Source organism: Mustela putorius, unplaced genomic scaffold (assembly GCF_011764305.1).
Source record: "Mustela putorius furo isolate JIRA1106 unplaced genomic scaffold, ASM1176430v1.1 tig00000430_pilon_pilon_pilon, whole genome shotgun sequence".
Classification (NCBI taxonomy): Eukaryota; Metazoa; Chordata; class Mammalia; order Carnivora; family Mustelidae; genus Mustela; species Mustela putorius.
In genome coordinates, this window is record NW_025421377.1 from 24,920,510 (window position 1) to 24,940,555 (window position 20,046).

The 20,046-nt window shown below is 39.3% G+C and overlaps 1 protein-coding gene across 3 annotated transcripts in view; it reads left to right on the forward strand.

Annotated features, from left to right (window-relative positions):
* ART3 (ADP-ribosyltransferase 3 (inactive)) overlaps positions 1-20,046 on the forward strand; it is a 150,961-nt gene that overhangs the window by 101,013 nt on the left and 29,902 nt on the right. For 2 of the 3 annotated variants that reach the window (XM_045079893.1, XM_045079892.1), the window contains exon 2: positions 19,012-19,125. The exons of the other annotated variant lie outside the window; for it this stretch is intronic. The gene's annotated coding sequence lies outside the window, so the exon portion shown is untranslated. The remainder of the gene's footprint in view (positions 1-19,011; positions 19,126-20,046) is intronic. 3 annotated transcript variants of the gene reach the window in all.

Sequence of the window (20,046 nt, forward strand, 5' to 3'; positions counted from 1 at the left end):
AGATGTACTGCAGGAAAAGAGCAGAGAGCCTGTTTATGATTGTATGGTCAATTAATCTGTTACAAAGGAAGCAAAAATATACAATGGGGAAGACAGTCTTTTCAGTAAATGGTGCTGGGAAAACTGGACAGCTACATGTGAAAGAATGAAACTGGGCCATCTTTTAATACCGTACACAAAAATAAACTCAAAATGGATCAAAGAACTAAATGTGAAACCTGAAACTATAAAATCCCTAGAAGAGAACATAGGCAATACGTTCTGACATAAGCCATAGCATTATTTTTCTAGCTATGTCTCCTCAGGCAAGGGAAACAAAAGCAAAAATAAACTATTGGGGCTACATCAAACTAAAAGCTTTTGCACCGCAAAGGAAACCCATCAACAAAACAAAAAGGCAACCTGCTGATGGGAGAAGATACTTGCAAATGATATATCTGATAAGGGGTTAATATCCAAAATATATAAGGAACATCTGCAACCCAACACCAAAAAGCCAAATAATCTAATTAAAAATGTATAGAAGTCCTGAATAGACATTTTTCCAAGGAAGACATTCAGTGGCCAACAGACACATGAAAAGATGCTCAATATTGCTTCTCAGGGAAATACAAATCAAACCCAATGAGATATCACCTTATACCTGTCAGAATAGCTCAAATAAAAAAGACAGGAAAAAACAAGTGTTGCCAAGCATGTGGAGAAAAAGGAACGCTTGTGCACTGTCGGGGGGAATGTAAATTGGTGCAGCCAGTGTGAAAAACAGTATGCAGTTTCCTTAGAATATTAAAACTTGAAATATTATATGATCCCAGTAATTCCTCTGTTGGGTATTTACCCAAAGAAAATGAAAACACTAATTTGAAAAAAATATGTGCACTCTATGTTTATTTTGTAGCATTATTTAAAGTAGCCAAGATATGGAAACACAGGTGTCCATCAATAGACAAATGGATAAGGAAGGGGGGTGTGTGTGTGTGTGTGCAGACACACTATATATACATATACACTGTGTGTCCATTGATAGACCAATGGATAAGGAAGATGTGTGTTGTGTATACAAACTATAGTACATATACACTGTGTGTACATACACACACCATATACACTGTTTGTGTCTATGCATGTACACGCAGGAATATTTCATAGCCATAGACAAGGATGAAACTGTGCCATTTGTGACTGTATGGATGGACCTGGGGGGCGTTATGCTAAATGCAGTCTGAGTGAAAGGGGCAAATACCATATGATTTCACTCATAAATGGAATCTAAAAAATGAATGAACAAAAAGCAGAATCAGACCTATAAATACAGAAAACAAACTCACGGTTGTCAGAGGCGACGGGAAGGGAGATGGGAAAAATGGGTGAAGGGGAGTGGGAAATACAGGCTTCTAATACTGTAATGAATAAGTCATGAGAATAAAAGGCACAGCACAAGGTGTCTAGTCTCTGATACTGTACTAGTGTGTGGCGACCGATGGTGGCTACACTGCTGGTGAGCATAGCATGAACTAGTGTACGAATTTAAATCAGGTGTTGGACACCTGAAACTAATGTAATGTGTGTTGACTATACTAAAAGAAAAAGTTAAAATATTTGAAAGTTATTATTGTTGGCCACAAATGGAGCAGGGGCTGTTGTTGATCAGTATAAACTCTCTGAAAGAGTTGATGGTTAAGCTGGAAGTATTACTTGTATAAAAAATTTCAAGATAACAGACATAATTGGAATAGATATATTCAGAAGAAAGGGTAATTATAAGCCAATATTCTTTGGAAGAAAACCAAATTACACATTTGTAAGAAAGAAAATACGCTTATAAATACTTCTCTGTTCCTTTCTAACAATATGATACCCAAACTTCCTCATCTTAAATCTGTTGCCATCTCCAACAACATCCTGAGGCCAAAGACCGTCTTAAAAATGTTAGTGTTCCTCACCTTACTTACCGCATAGCACTCAGTAAATACCTCGGTTGTTTGTGTAACCCTCTGTCCACTTCAGGTCCTGGTCACCCTACTGAGACAGAGCGAGGTATAGAGATGTCACCTTCACATGGCATCAGTTTCAGTCCAGCACTTAGGAAAATACTAACCAGATAACTGAGTGCTTCCCACGTGTAAGTATTCTTATTGCAATAGTGAAGAAAATAAAGTTAATTTACAAATTACTAGAGCATCGACATCAGACTCTGTGGTCTGGCACATAGTAGACAACTCAAGATTTTGTTTTGGTTTTTTAAGTATTAGAGTGGAGAATAAATGGATGAGTGACTGTCTTTGTAGAATCATATGGATACGAAGAATTCGACATAAGTCTGCCCCTGGAGTTGCCTGTGTAGCCAGTCAGTCCCTCAAGATTGGGTCCTTGCGTGGAGAAAGATCCTGACGTTGATGCCTATGTGCTGTGTTCTCTCATCTCCTTTTCTTTTTAAGTCTGCGTTCCTAAATTATTGATACTTTATTTTCTCTTTTAAAGTACTTGTCAATGCAAGGGATCCCCTAATTTTATTTTATTTTATTTTTTTAAAAGACTTTATTTATTTATTTGACAGAGATCACAAGTAGGCAGAGAAGCAGGCAGAAAGTATGGGGGGAAGGAGGCTCCCTGCTGAGCAGAGAGCCTGATGTGGGGCTCGATCCCAGGACCCTGAGATCATGACCTGAGCTGAAGGCGGAGGCCTAATCCACTGAGCCACCCAGGCATCCCAGGACCCCCTAATTTTAATAATGTCGTATTTCAGTTTTTGTTTTTTTTCTTATTTAATGTTAACATGGTTCTCAGTAAGAAGTTTCATTCACAAGCCATTGTCCCAGAATCTTGGTTTGCAAGTTTGGGAGTATCCCGAAAGGAAGAACTGCAAGTGGCAATGGTCATATGCCCGTATTTCTTTTCCTCAGAGGTGGGGCATTATCCAAATCAATGATTGGCAAATGAGAAACCAAATCCTCAACATTTATTATAGGTCATTCATATTCATTGAGTGATGTCTACCTGGAACATTTTTGGTTTTCAATAAAACGATTCTCTAAATAGTTTGTTCTTTTTTTTATTTTATTTTTTTTAAGAATTTTATTTATTTATTTGACAGAGATCACAAGTAGGCAGAGAGGCAGGCAGAGAGAGAGGAAGGGAAGCAGGCCCCTGCTGAGCAGAGAGCCCGATGTGGGACTCGATCCCAGGACCCTGAGATCATGACCCGAGCCGAAGGCAGTGGTTTAACCCACTGAGCCAACCAGGCGCCCTAAATAGTTTGTTCTTAAAATTTTGCTGCAGTAGACTACTCTGTTTCTGTGGTGAGTGTTTAATTGTAGATTGGACCCTGCAGCTTTACTCCACAGAAAAGTGAATTGCTAACTTCATGGTTCTTGTCTATATTTCTTGACAACCAGCCAAATTACCTGATTTAAATAATAAAAGATGACTGTAGATGTCTGGGTAGTACAAAAGTTTCTGGGGTGAAATGTGGAGCTGGAAACGAGATTTGTAAGAACCTAACAGGTTGGCTAAGGACATTCACAGTTCACTTGACTTTAGCCTCCATCCAGCAATAGCGTATAGGAAAATACTCATGGAATAACTTAGTGTTTCTATCACAAGGCTGAAGAAAATAAATTTAGTTTAGAAATACTGTAGTCTCGACATTGAACTCCATTGTTTGACACATGTGAATTTGTGACTGAGTTTGTGTGTTTAACATGGTCCAATAGTATAAGACCGCCGAGTCACTGGGGTTTATGGTTTCAAGTCCTAGTTCATGTAACTGTTCAGTGAGGCCAAAATTATAAGCCCAGGTGACCAGAAACAGAACTCCTTACCACTTTCACTGAAAGTTCCTATTAGTATAATTTCTTCCCAAGGAAGTAGGTAGATTAGATCCAGTTGCAAAAGCTAAATTATTTCTTCTGGTGACTAAGGTTTCTGATAACTGTTCCTGCTAATATTTATTCTGGAAGTCTTTACTTTTTTTTTTTAAGATTTATTTATTTATTTGACAGAGAGACCGTGAGAGAGAGCACAGGAGGGGAGTGGGTGGGAGAGGGAGAAGCAGGCTTCCAGCTGAGCAGGGAGCTCAATGCAGATCTTGATCCCAGGACCCCGGGGCCATGACCTGAGCATTAGGCAGATGCCTAATGACTAAGCCACCCAGGCGCCTCTTATCCTGGAACTCTTAATCCTCATAAGGCTCCTGATTTCTTTTACTCCCTCTTCCATCCCTCTTTTTATTTCATAAACATGTATGAGCTACTCATAGAATGAAAGACACATTATAGGAGATGCAGAGATATGCTGATGACATATATAATGAGGGACATGTGAGAAATCTTTGAAAGAGTTTCTTTTAAACACCACATGTCTTGTACTCTAATATAACTTACTCCACACGTATTCATACATACACATTGGGAAATCATTGCCAGAGACCTGTTCCTTTTTTTTTTTTTTTTCACATTTAATTTTATTTTAAGGCCCATTGTCCTTGAAAAGAATGTGTTTCTCACTGCAGGAGAAAAAAAAAAGTATAGAGTTAAAGCCTAGAGGTTTAAAATCTACGAACAGAGCGGTGTCTACAAATAAGACACTGTATCATTGTATATGGAATGTTTTAGGGGTCATATTTTGAAAATACTATGTAGATAACCTTTTTATTTCCTCTTACAAAGTTTTCTATGTCCGCACTCCAGATCACCTTTAATATTAATTCATAAGTAGTCTAAGGGAAGGAAAAGGCAGATACAGCAGAACAAGGGGGATCATACGATAGAGGAGCAGAAGTATCTTATAGGAAGGACCTCTAAAAAGTATTGGGAATGGAGAGCTGTTTCCTGAACAAAAAGACAAGGAGAAGGGGACAAGATGAGACTCCTGTTGTCCTGGCTTCCTTGGACTAAAACCCTGGAAAGGGTTGATGTAAGAGTTCAGAAACTAGCTCGTAAGTTTTAGGGTATCCTTAAACAATTGGCTTGTTTTGACTCTCCTTGAACAAACTGGATCATTTTCAAGGTCTCTTAGAAAAGCACCAAGTCTAACATGGGACCACCCAAGCAATAAGTTGGAAATAGCAAGCAGCAGAATATGTTGAGAACAAAGTTTCCTCTTCAGTTTTTTACAGAATCAAGGTTATCGTGAAAGAATTCCTAGGTTTGCCTTTGAACCTAGTTAAGATATCAGGGGGCACAAACCAGCTGTGGTTTTATTCTGAGAGGATGCCCAGCAAGGCCAAAGAAGCTCGTCTGTGGTAATGAGGCCGGAGGACGTAGAAATTGTTCAGAATACCCAATGCCAACTGGACCCCCAAAGCAGTAGTTATTGAACCAGCAGTTAAACGTCACCAGTGCTGGAGACCAGCCTAACCACTAGAGCCAGCGGAGCACAGACTGTTTCCCCTACTAGCAGAGTGCCACAACGTAGAGGGAGAAAAATGTGCAAAACAAAGCTGTATTTCTTTATACTGGAACTCAACTTTGTTCACAAACCCTCGTGTCCATTAATGGTAGAAACGGTAATCTTTCCAATTAAAATTTAGTCATTTTTAAGCTGAAACAGTCTTCTTTGAGTGGATAGTTAAGTTGAGAATTGTTTTCTCCCCTTCTCTTTTGTCCTTCCTAAGAGCAGTCTAAAATCTTGCCATTAGAAGAAAGCAATCTTGTTCTAGTGCTGACCTCTAGTGGGCGCCGAAGTGTCTGATCCTGCTTGGTTTTCTTTGGAGGATCGTGACGGCAATTTACATTTACTGCTGTGATGTCCTGGCTTGGCCTCTGGTCTCTAAGATACACATACTTATCTGATCACAACCCTAATTCCCTTTGGATCTCCCAACTCTTTTTCAGCCTTTTCTATGGGCCATTGCAATATTACAGTTCCTTTTAGTAGTAGTTTTCAAATTGGGATACATTTAACTCTTGGTATACACAAGGACATTCTAAGGAATATGAAAAATTTGTTGTTAATTTTTAAAAATCAGCTGTGTTATGATTTATTAAATTTATTAATTTTAAGAGTACAACACTATGACTTTTGCCAAATGTATACCATCACAAAACCATTAATACAATCATGATGTAAAACATTTCATCACCCCAGAAAGTTCTTTCGTGCCCCCTTATAGTCATTCAGTGTCCTCCCTCCGCTCAAGCCTTTGGCAGTCACAGATCTGCTTTTTTTAAAAAATTAAAATTTGAATTTTTTATTTTTTTAATTAACATGTAATGTATTATTTGCCTGTCAGACTTACACACTTCACAGCACTCACATAGCACATGCCCTCCTCGATGTCCATCACCCAGCCACCCTGTCCCTACCCCCTCACCCTAGCAACTCTCAGTTTGTTTTGTGAGATTAAGAGACTCATGGTTTGTCTCCCTCCCAATCCCATCTTGTTTCGTTTTTTCCTTCCTTGACCCCCACGGTTCCCCACCCTGCCTCTCAAATTCCTCATATCAGAGAGATCATATGGTAATTGTCTTTCTCTGATTGACTTATTTTGCTTAACATAATACCCTCTAGTTCCATCCACATCATTGCAGATGGCAAGGTTTCTTTTGATGGCTGCATAGTATTCATATCTATATATCTATATATATCTCACATCTTCTTTATCCATTCATCTGTTGATGGACATCTAGGTTCTTTCCATAGTCTGGCTATTGTGGACATTGCTGCTATAAACATTCGGGTGCACGTGCCCCTTCGGATCAGTACATTTGGATCTTTAGGGTGAATACCCACTACTACGATTGCTGAGTCGTAGGGTAGCTCTGTTTCCAACTTTTTGAGGAACCTCCATACTGTTTTCCAGAGTGGCTGCACCAGCTTGCATTCCCACCAACAACAGTGTAGGAGGATTCCCCTTTCTCCTCATCCTCGCCAACATCTCTTGTTTCCTGACTTGGTAATTTTGGCCATTCTCACTGGTGTGAGGTGGTATCTCATTGTGGTTTTGATTTGTATTTCCCTGATGCCAAGTGATATGGAGCACTTTTTCACGTGTCTGTTGGCCAACAGATCTGCTTTTTGTCACAACAGTTTTACCTTTTCTAGAGAGTCATTTAAATATTGTGCTGTATGTAGCCTTTTGTAACTGACTTCTTAGCATAATGCTTTTGAGATTCATCTGTGTCGTTGCACAGTAGTTCATTCCTTTTTTTTAGAAAAAGAGCTTTCTTGATAATGCAATTCAGATACCATATAAATCATTTATTTAGAGGATACAATATAATGGTATTTCGTATAGTCACAGAATTGTTCAGCCATCACAGGTGTCAGTTTTAGAACTAATCAATGCATCGATGTGAATAGATTTCAAAGTATTTTGCTAAATCAGTCACAACTTTACCACCTAGGACATTGGCCTATAATTCTCCACTTTAGTGGGGTCTTTGTCTGGTTTTGGAATTAAGATAATGCTGGCCTCATGGAATGAGTTTGGAAGTTTCCTTTTTCCTTCCATTAATACTTTTTGGAACAGTTTGAGAAGAGTAGGTATTAACTCTTCTTTAAATGTTTGGTAGAATTCCCTTGGGAAGCTACCTGGCCTGGGGTTTTTGTTTGTTGGGAGACTTTTGATTACTGATTCAATTTCTTTGCAGATTACCGATCTGTCCAAATTTTCTATTTCTTTCTGTCTCAGTTTTGGTAGTTTGTATGTTTCCAGGAATTTATCCAGTTCTTTCAGATCGCCTAATTTGTTGGCATATAACTTTTCATAATATTCTCTTAAAATTGTATTTCTGTGGTATTGGTTGAGCTCTCTCCTCTTTCATTCATGATTTTTGTTATTTGGGTCATTTCTCTTTTCTTTATTTTTATTATTATTTTTTTAAATTATTTAACAGACAGAGATCACAAGGGAAAGAGGCAGAGAGGCAGGCAGAGAGAGAGGGGGAAGCAGGCTCCCCGCCCAGCAGATAGCCCGATACCGGGCTCCATCCCAGGACCCTGGGATCATGACCCGAGCTGAAGGCAGAGGCTCAACCCCCTGAGCCACCCAGGCGCCCCTCTTTTCTTTATTTAAGTCTGGCTAGAGGTTATCAGTTTTATTGATTCTTTCCAAGAAAAAGCTCCTAATTTCATTGATCTCCTCTATTGGCTTTTTTTCTTTCTGTATCTACTCTAATCTTTATTATTTTCCTTCTTCTGCTGGCATTAGGCTTTATGCTGTAATTTTTCTAGTTCCTTTAGATAAAAGGGTAAGTTGTATGTTTGAGACTTTTCTTGCTTTTTGAGGTAGAGCTGTATTGCAGTATATTTCCCTTTTAGTACTCTTTGCTGTGTCCTAAAGGTTTTGGATTGTCGTGTTCTCATTTTCATTTGTTTCCATGCATTTTTAAATTTCTCCTTTAATTTCCTGGTTAAGCCATTCATTTTTTTTCTTTTAAAGATTTATTTATTCATTTATTTGACTAATAGAGATCGCAAGTAGGCAGACACACACACACAGAGAAGAGGAAGCAGGCTCCCTGCTGAGCAGAGAGCCTGATGTAGGGCTTGATCCCAGGACCCTGAGTTCATGACCTGAGCTGAAGACAGAGGCTTTAACCCACTGAGCCACCCAGGTGCCCTAGTAGGATGTTCTTTAACCTCCATTATATTTGTAGTCTCTCCAAATTTTTCTTATAGTGAGTTCAAGAAGGGCCATTGCATTGAGCACGGGCTTGGAGTTCATGGCAAAGAGTAGCAAAAAGCCAGCATCTTGGTTAGAGGCCCGCAGCCGGCATCCCTGCTCCTATGCTAATGAGACAGATAGCTCAATGGCACCCATTGGCTCTTTTGTCCCTGGGGAGGTGATGCCATGTCTCCCAAATGCACTGCAAGAAGGGGGAACTGTCTCTCACAGTGTGACCTCGGGAGCTTCAGATCACACCATCTGCTCCCAGGCCTCTGCCCACTTTCTCTCCAGGAGCACCTCTGTACCCGCCAGCCTTCACCCAGTGATCGCATGACTTCTAAAACTTCAGTCTCTGAGCTCAGCCACTTGTAAAAACTTGCAGTAATCAACCCCTCTCATTTTCATCATCAGTGGCTTTGGAGAAGTGTTTGTTTATTTAATGCCCTGCACTCTGTTCTCTCTCTCCCTGATCAGCACTCCCTCCCCTCCCCCAGCACCTGCTGTTCTTGTCTCCCCCAAATCCCATCTCCGCATCTCCTGCCTTCCATGACAGTTGTGCTGTTGTTCTCTCAGTCCTCAGATTGGTTTCCTGGCATTCTGAAAGATTTGGTATTTATCTAGCTGTGTTTGAGGTGTGAGGCAAGCATAGGGCTCCTTCTACTCCGGCCTCTTAACTCCCTAATCATTCAGTTTAAATTGCAGACTCTGCGTGTACTCCCATTTTCCCTTGTAATACTTCTTTGAAAACCATAGTCCTAAAAATAAACCAAAAACAGAAAAAACAAACAAAAAACTGTAGTAATTACTGAATTCTAAGATATCATTTGATTATTTATCTTGTTATCTGACTGCCTTCTGCCACAAGAATAGTAATTTAACAAGGGCAAGATGTTTATTTTGTTCATGAATCTATCCCCGGTACCTAAAATGGTGCTGGGACATTGTGAGGACTCCTGGAACAGTTGCACAGATAGCAGACTGAAACACCCCCAGTCTTTCTGAGAAAGAGACCTGTTGGTCCAGGAGCTTTGGACTGAGGGGCAGGCTTCTGGTTTGGTGCACACAAGAAGGCCTTCGAAACTGCTACTAGGGAACAGAGGCCGCTAGATACAGGCTTTGTGCTCTCCCTTGGCCTTGCTCCAGCTTGCCGGTATCATCTGGGGAGGAGCTTACGCCATTCTCTGGTGCCCTGATTTTTACTGTTGATGCCAGGAGACACCTCTCCATCACCTGTTTTGGTGGTAGCAGTTCCTGGCCCATAGGACTAGCACCAACAGAGAATTCTTACATAGCACTATCACCCCCAGTGGCTATCCCAAGAACTACCACAGCAAGAGCCAGTAGACCCAGGAACTCAAGTCTTCCTGTGAAAAAGGCTTATTAGTTTATTGTCAAAGTTGAAACCTCAGGGGCAGGCTTCTGTTACACACATGTAAGGGCAAAAACCTTCCCTGGCACCTCAGAGAGTGGGCATTATCTTTATGCTCTCCCTCTGCTACACTGTAGAGCGCCATCATCTCTCACAACAGAGTTCTTATATGTGTCTGGTATCCTAGTTTTTATATCTGTTGCCTGGTTTTAGTGGCTGTCACCCAGGGAATATCCTTTGATCACTCTTGGCTCTGGTGGTCAGGGGCACTGGTGCTCCTGTATCTCATAGGACTATAACAGTCAGAGTCCTTGGTAGGTACTGATCCCAGGAGACTGCACAGACCAGATTGAAACACACCCCTAGTCTTTTTGTGAAAGAAGCCTACTTGCTAGTCCTAGAGCTTCAGCCTAAAGGACAAATTTTAAGCTTGGCACACCTTTAGCGGCTGTATAGGTGCTCTCTGTGAATGTGGGCTAGGGAATGCCATGTTTGCACTCTAGCTCACTCATACCTCCCAGAAAGGAACTCATACACTTGCTTGGAGCCCCAATTTTGTGCCTACTTGTCAGGAGACACCTCCAGATCACCTGGCTCTGGGGTCCAGTCTGGCTAATTACTGGAACCTATTAAAAATAAAAATAAAAATAAAATACGCTGTTTGTATAATTACAAAGTTTTGAGAGACCGCTAAGAGCAAGAATGGTGTTGAACAGTAAGTTTTATCTTCGCAAGGCCAGCCCTTCAAGATGGATAGGCAGTTGTTCTATCTGATGCATAGAAGCTAATGTAGGCAGTCAAGCAAAATGAAGAAATAGAAGAATATATTCCAAATGAAAGCAGAAAATGAAACCCAAGGAGGGGGGAACCTTAATGAAATGGAGGTAGGTAATTTACCTGATAAGGAGTTCAAAGTCATGGTTATAAAGATGCTTACTGAACTTGGAAGAAGAGTGCATGAACACAGAACTTCAGCAAAGAGAATTTAAGACGAAAAGATAGTTTTAAGGGACTTATAGAACAACCTCAGGCAGACTAATGTTCACCTTATAGGGTGAAAAAAGAGAAGAGAGAAAGAGGCAAAAATTTTTTTTGAAGAAATAATAACCAAAAGCTTCCCTAATCTGGGGAAAGAAACAGAATTCCAAATCCAGGAAGTCTAGAGGATTCCAGGTAAGATGTTACCAAAGAGACCCACACCAAGACACATTATAATTAAAATGTCAAAATTTAAGGGAAAGGAGAGACTCTTAAAAGTAACAAGAGAAAAATAAATTGTTACCATGTGAGGGAACTCAAATAGGCTATGATCATATTTTTCAGCAGAAGCCTTGCAAGCCAGAAGGAAGTAACACAATATAGTCAAAGTGCTAGAAGAAAAAAATTTCCAGCCAAGAATATGCTACCCAGCAAAGTTATTAATCGGAATTGAAGGTGAAGAAAAGAATTTTCCAGACAAAAAAAAAAAAGCTAAAGGAGTTCATCACCATCAAATTGGCCTTAAAGAAATACTAAACAGACTTACTAAGTTGAGAAAAAATATAAACAGTAACAAGAAAACATACAAAAAATATATCTCCGGTAAAGGTGAATATTTACTGAAGGGAATAGAATAATCTCTTAAAGCTAGTGTGGGGGTTAAAAGACAAATATAGGTGCATCTGGGTGGCTCAGTTGGTTAAGCGTCTGCCTTTGGCTTATGTCATGATCCTGAAGTCCCAGGATTGAGCCCCACATCATGCTCCCTGCTCAGTGGGGTGTCTGCTTCTCCCTCTGTCCCTGACCCCATTGTGCTCTCTCTCTTGCTTTCTCTCTCTCTCAAATAAAATTCCTTTAAAAAAAAAAAAAGACAAATATACAAAATAATACAAAAAGGACAACATAAAAAATCCAAAAAATAAATGTTGTTACAATAATTAATGTGACGTCACATTAGTTTAATGTGACATCAGAAACAAAACATTAGAGGGAGAATAAAAATGTAGACTTTAAAATGCATTCAAACTTGAGTTATCATCAGCTTAAAATAGACTTACAAATTTTTATATTTAGGTCTCATTATTACCACAAAGCAAAAACCAGTAGTGGATGGAACAAAAGGCAGTGAGAAAGGCATCTTAAACATACCATTAAGGAAAGTCATCAAACCACAATGGAAGAGAATGAGAGAAGAAAGGAACAGAGGAAGTACAAAACAGCCAGAAAGCAAATAACAAAATGGCAGTAATAAGTCTTTACCTATCAATAATTCTTCGAAGGTAAATAGAGTAAATTCTCTAATCAGAAAACGTAGAGTGGCTAAGTAGATAAAACAAAATAAGACCCATCTATATGTTACCCCCAAGAGACTCACTTCAAACATAAATACACAAACAGACTGAAAATTAGAAGATGGAAAAAGATACTCCATGCAAATGGAACCCAGAAGAAGGCTGGGGACTTGAACACCACCTACTTACATCAATAGATAGATCAGACTGCAAAAACAAAGGAAACATTGACCTTCAGTCACACATTTGAGCAGATGGACCTAACAGGTATATACAAAACATACCATCCAAAAACAACAGAATACACATTCCTCTCAAGTGCACATGAAATATACTCTAGGATAGATAAAGTCTGCACAAACTGAAGATTGAATCATACCATTTTTTCCAAACCCAGTGGTATGAAACTAGAAATCAATTATAAAAAAGAAAACTGAAAATTTATTATGTGGATATTAAACAACGTATTATTGAACAGGCAGTGGGTCAGTAAAGAATTCGAGAGTGAAACCCGAAAAGATACCTTGAGATACATGAAAACGAAAATACCAAACCAATATACCAAAAATTATGGGATATAGCAAAAAGAGTTCTGGGGAGAAGTTCATAGCAATAAATGCCTACCTCAGAAACAAGAAAAGTCTCAATCAATGTACACCTCAGGAAACTAGAAAAAGGACAAATGAAGCCCCAAGTTAGAAGAAAGGAAATAAAAGTCTGAAGAGAAATAAATAGAGACAAAAAGATGATAGAAAAGATTGATGAAACAAGAGCTTGTTCTTAGAAAATATAAACAAAATTGCAAAAACATTTAGCTAAACTAACAAAGACAAAAAGAGGGCTTAAGTAAAATCAAGGATGACAGAAGATTGATTACAACTGGTACTACAGAGATACACAGGATCATAAGAGACTATGAACAATTACACGCTAACACATTGGACCACCTAGAAAAAAAATGGATAAATTCCTAGGAACATAAAAACTTTTCAAACTGAATCAGGATGAGAAAAATCTGAACAGATTGATTACTGGTAAGGAGATTGAAGCAGTAATTTAAAACCTCCCAACAGAATTCCAGGACCAAATAACTGCCCTGATGAATTCTGTCAGTCAAAGAAGAATTAACACCAATCATTCTCAAATTCTTCAAAAAGTAAAAGTGAAAAGAACATTCTAAACTCAATTTATGAGGCCAGCATTACCATGATATCAAAACCAGACAAGAGGGCGCCTGGGTGGCTAAGTGGGTTAAGCCGCTACCTTCGGCTCAGGTCATGATCTCAGGGTCCTGGGATCGAGTCCCGCATCGGGCTCTCTGCTCAGCAGGGAGCCTGCTTCCTCCTCTCTCTCTCTGCCTTCCTCTCTGCCTACTTGTGATCTCTCTCTCTGTCAAATAAATAAATAAATAAATCTTAAAAAAAAAAAAAACACAAGAAAAGAAGAAAATGGCAGACCAATATCCCTAATGAACATAAATGCAAAACTCCTCATCAAATATTAGCAAGCCGAATTCAACAATACATTAACAGGATCCTACCCTGTGATCAAGTGGAATTTATTCCAAGGATGCAAGGATGATTCAGCATTTACAAATCAATCAGTGTGATATACCACATTAATAAAATGAAGTGAGAAAATCACATGATCATTTAAATAGAAGCATAAAAAGTATATGACAAAATTCAATATCCATTTATAATAAAAACTTGCAATAATGTGGTATAGAGGGAACATCCTCAACATAATGAAGGCCATTTATGAAAAGCCCACAGCTGACATTACAACCCAGTGGGGTTAAGTGGAAACTTTTTCTCTAAGATTAGGAAAAAGACAAGGATGTGCACTCTCCTTTTTTTTTTTTTTTTAAGATTTATTCATTTATTTGAGAGAGAGACTGTGCATGAATGGGGGATGGGGAGAAGGAGAGGGAGAAAAGCAGACTCCCCACTGAGTGTGGAGCCCACTGTGAGGCTGGATTCCAGGACCCTGAGATCATGACTTGAGCTGAAACCAAGAGTCAGTTGTATAACCAACTGAGCCACCCAGGAGCCCCAAGGATGCCTGCTCTTGCCACTTTTATTCAACATAGTGTTGAAGTCGTGGCCACAGCAATTAGGCAAGAAAAAGATAAAAGTCATCCAGATTGTAGAGAAAGAATGAAAATTGTCACTCTTGAGATGACATAGTATTTTGTATATAGAAAACCTTAAAGATTGCACCAAAAAACTGTTAAGACTAGTAAGTTCAGTAAAATTGCAGGATACAGAGTCAATATACAGAGGGTTGCCTAGGTGGCTCTGTTGGTTAAGCATCTAGCTCTTGATTTCGGCTCAGGTGATAATCTCAGGGTCCTGGAATTGAACCCCAAGTTGGCATGTGTGCTAAGAGGGGAATCTTCTCAAGGATTTCTCTCCCTCTCCCATTGCCCCCCTACCCTGCTTGGGCTCCCTCTCTCTCTCTTAAAAAATGTCCTTCAAGGTCACCTAGGTGGCTCAGTGGGTTAAAGTCTCTGCCTTCGGCTCAGGTCATGATCCCAGGGTCCTGGGATCAAGCCCCCCCCCCTCTCTTCCTGCCTCTCTGCCTACTTGTGATCTCTGTCTGTCAAATAAATAAAATCTTTATTTAAAAAAGTCCTTCAGAGTCAATATACAGAGAAATATGTTGCATTTCTATATACCAATAACAAACTATCAGAGAAATTAAGGGGGCACCTGGATGGCTCAGTTGGTTAAGCATCCAACTCTTGATTTTTGGCTCTGGTCATGATTTCAGGGTTGTGAGATCGAGCCCCACATTGGGCTCCAGACTCAGTGAGGAGTTGGCTTGTGATTCTCTCTCTCTCTCTCCTCTCCCTCTGCCTTTCCCCCCACTTTCATGCATGGTCCCTTTCTCTCTGAAATAAATAAATCTTAAGAAAAATTAAGAAAATAACCTCCATTTTCAGTTGCATTAAAATGAGCAAAATACTAGGAATTAACCAAGGAGGAGAAAGACTAACATACTGAGAAGTATGGCATTGATGAAAGAAATACAAGGAGACAAAAATAAATGGGATGATATTCCATGCTTATGGATTAGATCAGATTGTTAAAATGTTCATAGTACCCATAGCAATCTATAGATTTAATGCAACCTTTATCAAGATTCCAAAGGCATTTTTTTTTCACAGAAATAGAACAAGCAATTTTGAAATTTGTGTAGAACCACAAAAGAACGCAGATATCCTAAGCAATCTTGAGAAAGAAGAACAAAGCATCAGGCCCCCTGATTTCAGACTATATTACAAAACCAGAGTAATCAAATTAGTATGATATCGGCATAAAATAGACACACAGGAGCACCTGGGTGGCTCAGTCATTTGAGCATCCAGCTCTTGATCTCAGCTCAGGACTTGATCTCGGGGTCATGAATTCTAACCCCACATTGGGCTCCATGCTGGGCATGGAGCCTACTTTTAAAAACAACATCTTCTGGGGCACCTGAGTGGCTCTGTCATTTAAGTGACCACCTTTATTTAGCTCAGGTCATAATCCTGGGGTCCTGGAATTGAGCCCTGCATTGGGAACCCTGCTCAGCAGGGAGTCTGATTCTCCCTCTTCCTCTACCCTTCCCCCTGCTTGTTCTCTCACTTGCTCTCTCTCTCAAATGAATAAATAAATCTTTATGAAAAAAAGTTAAAAACAAAAGGAAAAAAAACCAGACGCACAGATCAGTGGAACAGAAGAGATCCCAGAAATAAACCCATACATATATGGTAAATTAATTTAGGAAAAGGCACAAAGAATATACAATAGGCAAAGGACAGTCTCTAATAAATGGTGTTGGGAAAACTGGACCATTTACAAAAATTCCCTCAAAATGGATTAAAGACTTGAAGGTAAAACATGAAACCATAAAATCTGTGGGAGGAAACATAGGGAGTAAGTTCCTTGGCATCGTTAATTGGCAGTAGTTTTTGGATTTGACACCAAAAGCAAAGGCAATAAAAGTAAAAATAAAAAATTGGGTCTCTATCAAACAAAAAACCAGTAACAAGATGAAAAGGCAACCTACTGAATGGGAGAAGATATTTGCAAATCATATATCTGATAAGGGGTTAGTATCCAAAATATATGAAGAACTCAGACAATAGCAAAAAAAAAAAAAAATCCAGTTAAAAAAATAAACAGATGCTCTGAATAGACATTTTTCCAAAGAAGACCTATAGAAGGCCAGTGGGTATATGAAAAGATCTTCAAAGTCACTAATCAGGGAAATTCAAGTAAAAACCACAGTGGGCTATCACAGTACATCTGTTAGAAGGATGGCTGTTATCAAAAAGAACAAAGGGGTAGGACTGTGAGGGGAAAAATACCAAGTGTTGACAAGGATGTGGAAAAGGGGAATATTGTGCACTGCTTGTGGTAGTATATATTGGAATAGCCATTAAGGAAAAAATATGATCCAGCAATTTCATGTTTGGGTATTTATTTATATGAAGAGAAAACAAAACACTAATGTGAAAAAGCATGTATCACCCCTATGTCATTACAGCATTATTTACAATAACCAAGGTAGAGAAACAACCTGAGTGTCCATCAATGGTTGAATTGATAAAGAAAATGTGTTTGTGTATAGATATATGTATATGCACACACATATATACACATGTATAAATAGAATGGAATATTATCAGCCATAAAAAAGAATAAAATACTGCCCATCCATTTGTGAGAACAGAGATGGACCTTGAGAACAGCATGCTAAAATGTGATAAGCCTAAGACAGAAACATCACATGATCTCATTTATATGTGGAATCTAAAAAGCAAAAAAAAAAAACAAAAAAAAACTAAGCTCATGGATATAGAGAAGAGATTGGTGGTTGCCATATTGGGTATTGGGAAAGTGGATGAAAATGGTGAAGGAAGTAAAAAGGTACTAATTTTCAGTTGTAAAATAAATGTCATGGCGATATAATGTATAACATGATAATTGTAGGTAATACTGCTATACTGCATATTTGAAAATTAAGAGAGTAAGTCTTAAAAGTTACTGCACACACAAAAATTTGTAATTATATGGTGACAGACATTAATACTAGGCTTATTATGCTGATTATTTTGCAGTATACACAAGTATAAAAACATGTTATACATCTAAATCTAATATGTTTTATATGTTAATTATACTTCGATTTTAAAAAAGTTTAAAAGTGAAATAAAACAGGAATGGAGCAAAAGCATATTGGGAAGAAGGAAGGCCAGACTTGCCTTGAGCTTCATGCAGTGCCTGTTACATGCTTTTTCATGGACTCCCATCTTTTGTGTGATATACAGACACATCTGGTAGGGTTTAGTGCCAAAGACAGGAAAATCCCTCTCCTGAAAGCTCACGTGCTTGCAACTTAAAAGAAGGTCAGTAATGCCTGAAGACATGTGCAAACCCTCTTTTTCCTTTTGGACCAAACTTTTTTTTTTTTTTTAATGATGCTATTGCTCAGAGTCTATTTAGTGTATTAAGTTGTATTTTAAACTACCTAGCCATGGGGTAAGAAGAAGTTAGAGGCTTTGAAGGCTGAGAGGTGGGTTTTATAAAAATGGGTGCACTTTAGTACTTAAATGTTTAGTTGTATAATAATATATGTACATATGCACACATACAGAGGAAAATACACATAAGCGTATAGCTTGGTGAATATATTCACAACTGAGTGTGTCAATGTAATCAACACCCAGAACCACACCAGAACTTAACTGGCTTCCCACATGCTCTCCTTGTTCCTCTTCCGGGTCCGCTTACTACTCAGAGCCACCAGTATTCTGATTCCGATGTTATAGATGGGTTTTGTTTGATTTTATTCCTTATCCCAATTAAATCATACAGTATATACATGTTTGGGTCTCTTCTTCTGCTGGAAAATATTTTGTTAAGATTTATCCACATTTCTTATATATGGTTATTCTCTAGCCACACAAAATTCCATTGTATGAATATAACAATGTATCCATTCTGCTGTTGTGTTAGGCATCTGGATGTTTTCCAGTTTGGGGCTGTTACACATCATGCACTATCTAATACATTATATTAATGTATTTTGATATAGATGCACAAATTTCCTAGGACATTTCACAGTTTTTTATCCACAGTCTGTGAACTCCCAAGTGTTCCTCAGCAGTCTGTATATTTACTTACTGTGTACTTACTCAGTTGGGGACCAGAGTCGCAAGTTACTAAATCCTTCCCTTAGTGTTCTCACTGACTTTTTCTAAAACTCACTTGGCTTTTGAACATATATTTTGGTTAAGTATGAATATTAATCTGTTTTTTCAGATTGTGAGTGCTTTTTATTCTTCATTTTACTTGCTTGTGTACCCCAGCAGCTGGCGCTCTTACCTGAGAAACAGTAAGCTGGTTGAGTAAATGGCGATAGCCATCATCGTTGCCAGCGATGAACGCCGCAAGTTCCATTAGTTACGTGAGCCATCGAGTTCGGATTTTATCCTTTGCTTTAGTTTGACATCTCAGAGTTCAAGGGTCCAGAGTAGAAGGTGATCGCTCTCCAAGAAGCCTACAACAGGGCTCGGAACTGGGCATGCTGTGTGGTTAGAGGGCATTGCTGTGGCTTTACAAGCCTCTGGGAGATTTCATGTGTTAACAGCAGTGATTCCAAAGGATAGTGTGGGGGCCAGATATAAATAGCAGAACACAAATGGGGTAATGTGCCACTGCCAAGCTACGCTGGGGGTGTTTATAAAAAGAAAAGCATTCCCTTCTCAGCTCTCACTGTCAACAACCTCCCGTCCTGAAGACACTCTTACCACAACTGACAGAGTGGGGAAACAGCCTGAGACCTAGCATCATTTAAACCTCCTCCGCAGGCAGAAAAGCCAGGTAAACATTTTGACTTATTTACACTCAGACTACAGAAGTAATGGATTTTTCGGAAAACCCTGATCAGAGCTTGCTTCGCACATACTGCCTTGTGACGGTTATCCGTCAAGTTTTATATATATATATATATATATATATATATATATATATATGATTTTACTTATTTAGTTAAGAGAGAGAGTGAGAAGGCCCAGGCTGGGGGAGAGGCAAAGAGGGAGGGAGAAGCAGGTTCCCAGCTGAGGAGGGAGCCTGAGGTAGGGCTTGATCCCAGGACCCTGGGATCCTGACCTGAGCAGAAGGCAAACACTTAACCGACTGAGCCCCCCCAGGTGCCCCTGTAAAGTATTATATTTCAGATCTTTTTGAGAAAGTGAAGTTCAACACAAAAATGGCATTTTGGTAGTATATTTTAGTATCTCTAGCGAAAGAAGCTGTGCCTGAGTAAAGACGGGAACGTGAGGCCAAGGAGAGGGCTCCCTATGCTGTTTACTCCCGCTTGTACGTGCCAGAATAGGGTCCTTCGCAGGATGAAGTCGAGCGCTCAGTTCAGTTCCAGTAGTGTCAGCTTTGTTGTAGGTATGTGGAAGGAACCAGCACTGAATTGAATCGGGTAATGGCAGTGGGAGAGCTTCAGCTCCTGAGGGCCTTTCACGCTCCTGTTTACCCCTTTCATTTTCCTAAATAATGGGACAAGTATTGGGCATTCGACCAAAAGAGTTGTTTAATCTTGTTAGAATTGCTGCCTACTTAATTTTTCCTTATTTTCATTCTTGCCATCAGAAATTTATGCAAGACACTTGTTTTGTCCTTGGGCTTCTCTTGAATCTTGAGTATTTGGGGCAAGGAGGCCCCCTTGGGTAGCCCTCCAGTGAGTACCATTACGAGTCTCCTCATTCCCAGTATCCTACCCACACGGGTGTC